Here is a 12,947-nt window from a genome sequence, read left to right as displayed (position 1 = left end):
CTATTCATCAGCTGATATTATAACCGTAATTAAACTAAACTATCCCTGTTCTCTCTTCTTCAGCAGATATTATAACCGTAATTAAACTAAACTATCCCTGTTCTCTCTTCATCGGCAGATATTATAACCGTAATTAAACTAAACTATTCCTGTTCTCTATTCATCAGCAGATATTATAACCGTAATTAAACTAAACTATCCCTGTTCTCTCTTCATCGGCAGATATTATAACCGTAATTAAACTAAACTATTCCTGTTCTCTCTTCATCGGCAGATATTATAACCGTAATTAAACTAAACTATCCCTGTTCTCTCTTCATCTGCAGATATTATAACCGTAATTAAACTAAACTATCCCTGTTCTCTCTTCATCTGCAGATATTATAACCGTAATTAAACTAAACTATCCCTGTTCTCTCTTCATCTGCAGATATTATAACCGTAATTAAACTAAACTATCCCTGTTCTCTCTTCATCAGCAGATATTATAACCGTAATTAAACTAAACTACCCCTTTTCTCTCTTCATCGGCAGATATTATAACCGTAATTAAACTAAACTATCCCTGTTCTCTCTTCATCAGCAGATATTATAACCGTAATTAAACTAAACTATCCCTGTTCTCTCTTCATCAGCAGATATTATAACCGTAATTAAACTAAACTATCCCTGTTCTCTCTTCATCAGCAGATATTATAACCGTAATTAAACTAAACTATCCCTGTTCTCTCTTCATCTGCAGATATTATAACCGTAATTAAACTAAACTATTCCTGTTCTCTCTTCATCGGCAGATATTATAACCGTAATTAAACTAAACTATCCCTGTTCTCTCTTCATCAGCAGATATTATAACCGTAATTAAACTAAACTATTCCTGTTCTCTCTTCATCAGCAGATATTATAACCGTAAATAAACTAAACTATTCCTGTTCTCTCTTCATCAGCAGATATTATAACCGTAATTAAACTAAACTATCCCTGTTCTCTCTTCATCTGCAGATATTATAACCGTAATTAAACTAAACTATTTCTGTTCTCTCTCTTCATCAGCAGATATTATAACCGTAATTAAACTAAACTATCCCTGTTCTCTCGTCATCTGCAGATATTCTCTGGCTCATCTCACAACAGTTCCCACACCAGCGATTTAGAGATTATCATGACAGAATATGCTAATCAATAACTGAAGATCGTTAACTCATAAATTCAACCTCTATCTCTTTTTAAACGTCCTGTCTGAACGGCTGAACGGCTTCAGACATTTTCAGTGTTTGTTTGTGTGAGGTAATCAGAGCTGCTAGCATGAGCTCTTAAAGCTCCGCCCTCTTATAGAAAGGGGGTGGGGAGCAGCAGCTCATTTGCATTTAAAGGGACACACAAAAATGGTGCATCGTTGCTCACCCTCAAAAAAATATAATTTTAACACACTATAAAAAATTATCTGTGGGGTATTTTGAGCTAATACTTCACACACACACACACACACACACACACACACACACACACACACACACACACACACACACACACACACACACACACACACACACACACACACACATCAGAGACTTATTTTACATCTTGTAAAAAGGGGCATTATAGGACACTGTTAACTTTCCCCGCCATTGATGAGATGTTCCCTGTTTTTGCTCTTAAATTATATGGCAATCCTGTCTTAAACAGCCTGTGCATATTATTTTAAACAATATCAGCTTTCCAAAATATTTCTTGAAGCAAAAAAAAATTGCAGACAATCTTACAAATAATATAAACAAAATATTGATGCTCAAAACAGAAACATAATGCATTAAGATCTGGGGTGTGAAACTTTTTGAATAGGATGAACAGGGTAAATATTACTAATTTTGTCTTCTGGGAAACATTTGGTTATTAGTTTTATTATTTGGTTATTAATTTGGTTATCCTGAAGAGAAGTGCTAAATAAATAAAAAATATGAACTTCAAAGAAAATAAAAAATGTACACATTTTTCACCCCGGCCCTTTAATGCATTGAGTTTCGCTGAAGCTTGTTTCCACCACTACATATAAAAAATAAAAAAGTTAATTGTGATTTTTTTTCTGCAATGCAATTGCATGTTATAAAAAAAAGAACTGTGAGATAAAAAAAATCACAATTAAATGACTTAACATGAAAACAGTCGTGGATCATCAGGTGATGACAGATTAAGATTCAAGGGTTTGTACATTTTTGAAAGTGGCAATTTCTATAAATTCAGTCATTTCATCTTGTGGAATGTAAACATCTATTATGTGAAAAAGCTTATTCAGGGCGTTACTATAAAAGTTACATGCTATTTTAATTATCCCTGATCCCTTTCATTTTGTTAAAATGTTTTATATTCTGCAAGGGAAATTAAACTTATGAGCAGAACAGATGTGTTTGCAGTGTCAGAGTCTTAGAATCACTGATTGCTGTTTACATTAATGTTTAAAGGAAATAAATTACATTTAAATTAGTAATCACTTTGGTAATCAAAGATACTTTTCAGGTATAACTGTAATTTGATTACCACCCATTTAAAATGTATAATAATTTTGTGTTTTAAATGTGTGTATTTCATTACGGATGATGCATTTAATCTAACCCGATGCACCGGCAGAACTTTGGCTCAAACGGGTCTTTTGAATGCTCATGCATGTCTTTCACTACACAAACACTCAAGCCTTAGTGCACAGCTTCAAAAGCAGAGGTGGACAAAGTAGCACAACTTCATTACTTGAGTAAAAGTAAAAGTTCAACTGGTCAAATATTACTCCCTTACAAGTGAAAGTTGTAAAGACTGATTTTTACTGAAGTAAAAGTACAGAAGTATTTGTTTTCAAAAGTACATTTCCTTCATGTCGCCGCATTATTGTATTATAGTTGTATAAATGCACATTATGCCATCATGGTTTAAGCCAGTCAGTGATGCTCCATCTGACACACTAGCAGACGACTAACTTAAACTCATTTAAATACTTGTAGAAAAGTTACAAAGCTGCTGTCACTTTAAGGCCGAACGCACGGATCCAATACACTGATACACATCTGATATTCTCACACTGTTCACCTTCACTGAAGACAGAATCAACTTTGTTTATGTGAATACTCCACTAAATGAGCATTTGGACATCCGTCTTCTTCCATTTTGCTCTAAACTATAAATCAGTGTTTAATAAATGCTGTGAAATCATTGAACTTCACGAGACTCTACAAGAGTGATTCCTGAAAGGCTTTCTGCAAAAACCCAAACACCTTTTAAAGAAGAAAAAAATCATCACTGACTTTCAAAGCTGCGACAGAAACGACTTTCCACTTCGAGGACCTCGATAGAAATGTAGAGGAGTTAGAAGGACGATATTTGTCTTTCAGATGTAGTGAAGTTAAAGTCTCCATAAAAAAAGTGAACTTAAGTACAGTACTCAAGAAAATGTGCGTAGTTATTGTCCAGCTCTGGCATCTATACATGTTGCATAAATCGTGGTGCGGCCACCCCATATCCTACACCAATATCCAAAGCAATCACTTCAGTTCCAGAAGTTTTGCTCTCCCTCAAGTTAATTTGCTCTCTCGTTCCTTTAGGATGGATTGTCTTCAGATTTTGCTGTTGCTATTGACACATTCCTGCCCTCCATCAAGCGTAACGGAGGCTTAAGAAGTAATTTACCAGTAAGACTGAGCAGAATAAAAATATAACAGGCTCCACTGCACTGCCGCTCCGTTCAGACTTAATGGACTGATGCTATTAATAAAGCTTTGTCTGTCATTTGCTGAGCGCCCAGTTTGAAATTATTTTGAAGGATGTCGTCTGTATCTATTACTCCAAATAAATCTGTCTCCATCTCAGTCAGTCAAACCCACCCCTGGCTCCGATCTGCACAGCTGTCTACACATGTCAGAGGTGGAGACAGCACATCAATAGCTGACTCTTCTCATTGCAGAGACGGGAGGATGCTTCGATTTTCAGTTTTTTTTTCTTTTGTTTTGCTTAGTGGGTAAAAATGCACTGATCAGGCATAACATTATGACTGTAATATTAGATTATAATATTGTGTTGGTCCCACCCCTCGAGGCATGGACTCCACTAGACCCCTGAAGGTGTGCTGTGGTATCTGGCACCAAGATCTTAGCAGCAGATCCTTTAAGTCCTGTAAGTCCTGTAACTTGTTTGTTCAGCTCATCCCACAGATGCTCGATTGGATTGAGATCTGGGGAATCTGGAGGCCGAGTCGACGCCTCAAACTGGTTGTTGTGCTCCTCAAACCATTCCTGAAACATTTGTGCTTTGTGTCAGGAGCATTATCCTGCTGGAAGAGCCACAGCCACCAGAATACCGTTTCCATCAAAGGCTGAACATGGTCTCAGCAATGCTTAGGTAGGTGGAGCGTGTCAAAGTAACATCCACATGGATGGAGGACCCAAGGTTTCCCAGCAGAACATTGGCCAAAGCATCACACTGCCTCCGCCGGCTCGCCTTCTTCCCATAGTGCATCCTGGGGCCATGTGTTCCCCAGGTAAGCCACACACATGTACTAACTCAATGAGTGACTCGCTAAATCTTGCATTTAAGCAATTTGTTTATCGAATCATTCATTTAAGTGATTAAAAAAAAAGCTCATTCATTCAGCCATGAATCAAGTCTTTATGAGTGAGTCATTGAATCATTAATTGAAGAGATTCATTCAAAAACGCACATTCATCCAGTCAGGAATTAAGTCCTTATGAGTGAGTCATTGAATCATTTTAGGAGATTTGTTTAAAAACGCTCATTCATCTAGTCATAAATCAAGTCCTTATGAGTGAGTCATTGAATCATTTTAGGAGATTTGTTTTAAAAACGCTCATTCATCTAGTCATAAATCAAGTCCTTATGAGTGAGTCATTGAATCGTTCATTTAAGCGATTTGTACAAAATCGCTCATTCATCCAGTCATGAATCAAGTCCTTATGAGTGAGTCATTGAATCATTAATTGAAGAGATTCGTTCAAAAACGCTCATTCATCTAGTCATAAATCAAGTCCTTATGAGTGAGTCATTGAATCATTTTAGGAGATTTGTTCAAAAACGCTCATTCATCCAGTCATGAATTAAGTCCTTATGAGTGAGTCATTGAATCATTAATTGAAGAGATTCGTTCAAAAACGCTCATTCATCTAGTCATAAATCAAGTCCTTATGAGTGAGTCATTGAATCGTTCATTTAAGCGATTTGTACAAAATCGCTCATTCATCCAGTCATGAATCAAGTCCTTATGAGTGAGTCATTGAATCATTAATTGAAGAGATTCGTTCAAAAACGCTCATTCATCTAGTCATAAATCAAGTCCTTATGAGTGAGTCATTGAATCATTTTAGGAGATTTGTTCAAAAACGCTCATTCATCCAGTCATGAATTAAGTCCTTATGAGTGAGTCATTGAATCATTAATTGAAGAGATTCGTTCAAAAACGCTCATTCATCTAGTCATAAATCAAGTCCTTATGAGTGAGTCATTGAATCATTAATTGAAGAGATTCGTTCAAAAACACTCATTCATCCAGTCATGAATCAAGTCCTTATGAGTGAGTTATTGAATCGTTCATTTAAGCGATTTGTACAAAACGCTCATTCATCCAGTCATGAATCAAGTCTTTATGAGTGAGTCATTGAATCATTAATTGAAGAGATTCGTTCAAAAACACTCATTCATCCAGTCATGAATCTAGTCTTTATGAGTGAGTCATTGAATCATTAATTGAAGAGATTCGTTCAAAAACACTCATTCATCCAGTCATGGATCTAGTCTTTATGAGTGAGTCATTGAATCATTAATTGAAGAGATTAGTTCAAAATCGCTCATTCATCCAGTCAGGAATCAAGTCTTTATGAGTGAGCCATTGAATCATTAATTGAAGAGATTCGTTCAAAATCGCTCATTCATCCAGTCATGAATCTAGTCTTTATGAGTGAGTCATTGAATCGTTCATTTAAGCGATTTGTACAAAACGCTCATTCATCCAGTCATGAATCAAGTCCTTATGAGTGAGTCATTGAATCATTAATTGAAGAGATTCGTTCAAAATCGCTCATTCATCCAGTCATGAATCTAGTCTTTATGAGTGAGTCATTGAATCATTTTTGGAGATTTGTACAAAACGCTCATTCATCCAGTCATGAATTAAGTCCTTATGAGTGAGTCATTGAATCATTAATTGAAGAGATTCGTTCAAAATCGCTCATTCATCTAGTCATAAATCAAGTCCTTATGAGTGAGTCACTGAATCGTTCATTTAAGCGATTTGTACAAAACGCTCATTCATCCAGTCATGAATCAAGTCCTTATGAGTGAGTCATTGAATCATTAATTGAAGAGATTCGTTCAAAATCGCTCATTCATCTAGTCATAAATCAAGTCCTTATGAGTGAGTCACTGAATCGTTCATTTAAGCGATTTGTACAAAACGCTCATTCATCCAGTCATGAATCTAGTCTTTATGAGTGAGTCATTGAATCATTAATTGAAGAGATTAGTTCAAAATCGCTCATTCATCCAGTCATGAATCAAGTCTTTATGAATGAGCCATTGAATCATTAATTGAAGAGATTCGTTCAAAATCGCTCATTCATCCAGTCATGAATCTAGTCTTTATGAGTGAGTCATTGAATCATTAATTGAAGAGATTCGTTCAAAAACGCTCATTCATCTAGTCATGAATTAAGTCTTTATGAGTGAGTCATTCAATCATTAATTGAAGAGATTCGTTCAAAATCGCTCATTCATCCAGTCATGAATTAAGTCCTTATGAGTGAGTCATTGAATCATTTTTGGAGATTTGTACAAAACGCTCATTCATCCAGTCATGAATTAAGTCCTTATGAGTGAGTCATTGAATCATTAATTGAACAGATTCGTTCAAAATCGCTCATTCATCTAGTCATAAATCAAGTCCTTATGAGTGAGTCATTGAATCGTTCATTTAAGCGATTTGTACAAAACGCTCATTCATCCAGTCATGAATCAAGTCCTTATGAGTGAGTCATTGAATCATTAATTGAAGAGATTTGTTCAAAATTGCTCATTCATCCAGTCATAAATCAAGTCCTGATGAGTGAGATTTGTTTAAGAACTTTGATTCACCCAGTCATGAGTCATTGAATCATTCATTTAAACCAATTTTTTTTGTATTATTTCTAATTAATTAAACATTTGAAATGCATTAAATAATATTTTGACAGAACCTGAAATCACATTTTATGTAGTAGTAAAACACAACAAAAATTGCGATCCTCAGTTATGCCAGAACTGTGCAGCTCTATTGAGCTCTATTAAAGTTTAGAGGTGGACTTCCAGGTGATGTGTAATGTCTTGTGTCATCCTACATAACCAAACCTCCTTTGTGGACAGTATGACAGGACAATATTATACCATCTGGCAGGTCTTGTTGCTTCATGCTGTAAAAGGCTTCTGCACTCTTCACCTCCTCACTTACTCGCTCCACCGCCTGGCTTATAAAGAGAAAGAAGTGAAGTTTGATGTGGCACAAGCACTTTTACAGAGTAGCATGTCTGTTTTTATATTAGCTTGCGGCTGCATGGTGAAAACCGAGCGAGTGAAGGATGTTTGTAGGCCGAGCAGATACATAGGAGGAGATAACTATGCAGCACTTCAGGCTAAGAACACTGTAATACACAATTAACACACACACACTGCTTCCTACACACACGCTTAAATCATACATGCTTTCTCCCTAAAGGGAAGGTTATTATCTTCTCTATAGCTTTGACCTAGTTTGCTGTTCAATGTCACTCGCATGACGGGCCGGGGACATGCGCTTCCTTTTCCCAGGACTACTCCAAAGGCTTGTGAAATTCCTACTCTTGGTAATTTGTGTTTATGCAAACCGTTTTTGGTTGAAACAGGGAAAGTTGTCATACACTATTGCCGAAAGTATTGGGCCGCCCCTCCAGATCCCTGAGTTCAGGAGTTCAGTCTCTTCATGTCCACAGGTGTATAACTCCAGCTCTCGGCCTGCAGACGCTTCTACACACATTAGTGAAAGAATGGGTCGCTCTCAGGAGCTCAGTGAACTCAAGCGTGGGGCCGTGATAGGCTGACACCTGTGCAATAAGTCCATTCCTGACATTTCCTCACTACTAAATATTCCACGCTCAACTGTTAGTGGGATTAGAACAAAGTGGAAGCCATTGGGAACAACAGCAACTGTTGGGGATGACCCTTTTAGTGCACAAAGCAAGATCCATAAATAATGTAAAAGCATATATTGCAATCCAATTAAAGACAGTTTTTATGGGGTAGAATATTTAAAGGGCCGGTGAAATGCTGTTTCCTGCATACTGAGCTTTTTACACTGTTAAAGACTTGGATTCCCATCCTAAACATAGACAAAGTTTCAAAAACTAATGTTGGATGTTTGATGGAGTATTTCTGTGTCAAAAATACTCCTTCCGGTTTCTTACAAGTGTCGGAGAGTTTTTTTCGAGTATGGGTCGGCTTGACGTTAATAGAGCGGAAGGTCCTTGTATGGGCCGTACGGGCTCTTCTTCCGGTAGGGTGCGCGCGCGTGACTAGAGCGAGAGAGGAAATGCATGCCCATTAACAGTCTCAGGTGCAGATCCAGTCGTCCGTGAACACTTCTGTCGTTATAGTCCGCGCCGCGCTCCACTTTATTCCTATGGGTGACGTCGAGCGACTTCAACGCTTCAGCACAGCGTTCCGGGAAGGCAGCGCTGCATTTGAACCGATTTGAACGCAGAAATGACGGGAAGCTTCACAACATCGCTTCAGTCGCGTCTCAAAGTGGATTTACACGTTCACTGCTGTCACAGGACTTCACCAAATCATACCAAAGAAGTGTGTTTCTGACGGAGCGGTCCCAGCGATAAAGGTTCGGTCCTGCTTTGGAAGCAGCCGGTGAGTTAAACTGCTTCAGATGTCTGTGCTGTCGGCTATCGTCGCGTGAGTAAACATCAGTAAACGACACGATCGCGTGCTTCGTCATTCAAATGCGCTAACGGACTCCATTGCTGTTCTCTGTATAACGTTACACTAGCCTGACGTGCAAAACCGTTCTGCTTGCTACTGTTAAGGTTTAGTCGCATACAATAGTCCATAAACCGAATCATGTCCTCATAAACTGCGAGTAAACACACACAAATGTTGACAGGCCACTAAATACAGTCCATACCACAGAGACGGACGTCCTGCTGCTGCTTTTTATCCTGTTCAATTTATTTCAGCCTCCGGATCTGATTCTGGATCATATATCTATTAGCTGAGATAGCGATGGGTTTCTCCACTCTTGAGGACGTCACCGCTTTGGGTGCGCTCGTCATTCTTTAGCTCCGCCCACACGATACGCCTCGTCATTCTTAAGCTCCGCCCACACGATACGCCTCGTCATTCTTTAGCTCCGCCCACACGATACGCCTCCAGCCGCTCGTTTTTTTCCGGAAAGACTCGGTACAGCCTATATTTCTTTTATAAATATAACAAAACTAAAGATTTTACGGAGATATGAAGGATGCAATACTACTCTATAGGTACTCAAGATTGACATGAGATTGACTGAAACTGAGTGTTTCACCCCCCCTTTAAAATAAAATAAATTGTACAAACAATCAGTGTGATCAACCTTAACTCTGCCATAATTTCATAGGAGAAATCACCTCTGAAACTCTTTTAACATTCGTTACACTTATTCTGATTACATCAGCACTAATTGATTTTAATTTCAGTCGTTGTTAATTTAATTTGTATATGGTATAAAGTCTGGATTCATGCAGAGTGAGACTCGACATGAAACCACACGAGCAAATTAACTCTCGCTCTTCAGAAACAGTGTGTGTCCTCGGGACTGAGGTAACACTTTATTTAAATGTGTCACTTACATACACAAGTCAAGTCACCGTCGTTTATATAGCGCTTTTTACAACACGGATTGCTTCAAAGCAGCTTTACAGTGATAAAAGGAAATTAATTTTTGTTTCAGATGAAAGGCTTTTGATAACTTTCTGATGTAAAAACTGATTGGTTTTTTAATTTGGTGTTATTTAAACAATACCATCTTCAATCGAAAATTAAAAGAATTAAACTAGCAGGGTTGAGCCTGGTCAGCACCTGGATGGGAGACCAATTGGGAAAACCAGGAGCTGCTGGTAGAGGAGTTAGTGAGGCCAGCAGGGGGCGCTCACCCTGTGGTCTGTGTAGGTCCTAACACCCCAGTATAGTGATGGTGTTAGTGAGGCCAGCAGGGGGCGCTCACCCTGGGGTCTGTGTAGGTCCTAACACCCCAGTATAGTGATGGTGTTAGTGAGGCCAGCAGGGGGCGCTCACCCTGGGGTCTGTGTAGGTCCTAACACCCCAGTATAGTGATGGTGTTAGTGAGGCCAGCAGGGGGCGCTCACCCTGGGGTCTGTGTAGGTCCTAACACCCCAGTATAGTGATGGTGTTAGTGAGGCCAGCAGGGGGCGCTCACCCTGTGGTCTGTGTGGGTCCTAATGCCCCAGTATAGTGATGGTGTTAGTGAGGCCAGCAGGGGGCGCTCACCCTGGGGTCTGTGTGGGTCCTAACGCCCCAGTATAGTGATGGTGTTAGTGAGGCCAGCAGGGGCGCTCACCCTGGGGTCTGTGTAGGTCCTAACACCCCAGTATAGTGATGGTGTTAGTGAGGCCAGCAGGGGGCGCTCACCCTGTGGTCTGTGTGGGTCCTAATGCCCCAGTATAGTGATGGTGTTAGTGAGGCCAGCAGGGGGCGCTCACCCTGGGGTCTGTGTGGGTCCTAACACCCCAGTATAGTGATGGTGTTAGTGAGGCCAGCAGGGGGCGCTCACCCTGTGGTCTGTGTGGGTCCTAATGCCCCAGTATAGTGATGGTGTTAGTGAGGCCAGCAGGGGGCGCTCACCCTGGGGTCTGTGTGGGTCCTAACGCCCCAGTATAGTGATGGTGTTAGTGAGGCCAGCAGGGGGCGCTCACCCTGTGGTCTGTGTGGGTCCTAATGCCCCAGTATAGTGATGGTGTTAGTGAGGCCAGCAGGGGGCGCTCACCCTGGGGTCTGTGTGGGTCCTAACGCCCCAGTATAGTGATGGTGTTAGTGAGGCCAGCAGGGGCGCTCACCCTGGGGTCTGTGTGGGTCCTAACGCCCCAGTATAGTGATGGTGTTAGTGAGGCCAGCAGGGGGCGCTCACCCTGTGGTCTGTGTGGGTCCTAACGCCCCAGTATAGTGATGGTGTTAGTGAGGCCAGCAGGGGGCGCTCACCCTGTGGTCTGTGTGGGTCCTAACGCCCCAGTATAGTGATGGTGTTAGTGAGGCCAGCAGGGGGCGCTCACCCTGTGGTCTGTGTAGGTCCTAACACCCCAGTATAGTGATGGTGTTAGTGAGGCCAGCAGGGGGCGCTCACCCTGTGGTCTGTGTGGGTCCTAACGCCCCAGTATAGTGATGGTGTTAGTGAGGCCAGCAGGGGGCGCTCACCCTGTGGTCTGTGTGGGTCCTAACGCCCCAGTATAGTGATGGTGTTAGTGAGGCCAGCAGGGGGCGCTCACCCTGTGGTCTGTGTGGGTCCTAACGCCCCAGTATAGTGATGGTGTTAGTGAGGCCAGCAGGGGGCGCTCACCCTGTGGTCTGTGTGGGTCCTAACGCCCCAGTATAGTGATGGTGTTAGTGAGGCCAGCAGGGGGCGCTCACCCTGTGGTCTGTGTGGGTCCTAACGCCCCAGTATAGTGATGGTGTTAGTGAGGCCAGCAGGGGGCGCTCACCCTGTGGTCTGTGTGGGTCCTAACACCCCAGTATAGTGATGGTGTTAGTGAGGCCAGCAGGGGGCGCTCACCCTGTGGTCTGTGTGGGTCCTAACGCCCCAGTATAGTGATGGTTTTAGTGAGGCCAGCAGGGGGCGCTCACCCTGGGGTCCGTGTGGGTCCTAACGCCCCAGTATAGTGATGGTGTTAGTGAGGCCAGCAGGGGGCGCTCACCCTGTGGTCTGTGTGGGTCCTAACGCCCCAGTATAGTGATGGTTTTAGTGAGGCCAGCAGGGGGCGCTCACCCTGGGGTCCGTGTGGGTCCTAACGCCCCAGTATAGTGATGGTGTTAGTGAGGCCAGCAGGGGGCGCTCACCCTTGGGTCCGTGTGGGTCCTAACGCCCCAGTATAGTGATGGTGTTAGTGAGGCCAGCAGGGGGCGCTCACCCTTGGGTCCGTGTGGGTCCTAACGCCCCAGTATAGTGATGGTGTTAGTGAGGCCAGCAGGGGGCGCTCACCCTGGGGTCCGTGTGGGTCCTAACGCCCCAGTATAGTGATGGTGTTAGTGAGGCCAGCAGGGGGCGCTCACCCTTGGGTCCGTGTGGGTCCTAACGCCCCAGTATAGTGATGGTGTTAGTGAGGCCAGCAGGGGGCGCTCACCCTTGGGTCCGTGTGGGTCCTAACGCCCCAGTATAGTGATGGTGTTAGTGAGGCCAGCAGGGGGCGCTCACCCTGTGGTCTGTGTGGGTCCTAACGCCCCAGTATAGTGATGGTGTTAGTGAGGCCAGCAGGGGGCGCTCACCCTGGGGTCTGTGTGGGTCCTAACGCCCCAGTATAGTGATGGTGTTAGTGAGGCCAGCAGGGGGCGCTCACCCTGGGGTCTGTGTGGGTCCTAATGCCCCAGTATAGTGATGGTGTTAGTGAGGCCAGCAGGGGGCGCTCACCCTGGGGTCTGTGTGGGTCCTAACGCCCCAGTATAGTGATGGTGTTAGTGAGGCCAGCAGGGGGCGCTCACCCTGTGGTCTGTGTGGGTCCTAATGCCCCAGTATAGTGATGGTGTTAGTGAGGCCAGCAGGGGGCGCTCACCCTGTGGTCTGTGTGGGTCCTAACGCCCCAGTATAGTGATGGTGTTAGTGAGGCCAGCAGAGGCCATTTTTCGTTAAAAATCCCAAATTTGCCCATTGGCCTCTGTCCATCATGGCCTCCTAATCA

This window comes from Pseudorasbora parva, chromosome 3 (genome assembly GCF_024679245.1).
Source record: "Pseudorasbora parva isolate DD20220531a chromosome 3, ASM2467924v1, whole genome shotgun sequence".
Lineage (NCBI taxonomy): Eukaryota > Metazoa > Chordata > Actinopteri > Cypriniformes > Gobionidae > Pseudorasbora > Pseudorasbora parva.
Note: the sequence above shows the minus strand (reverse complement) of the source record.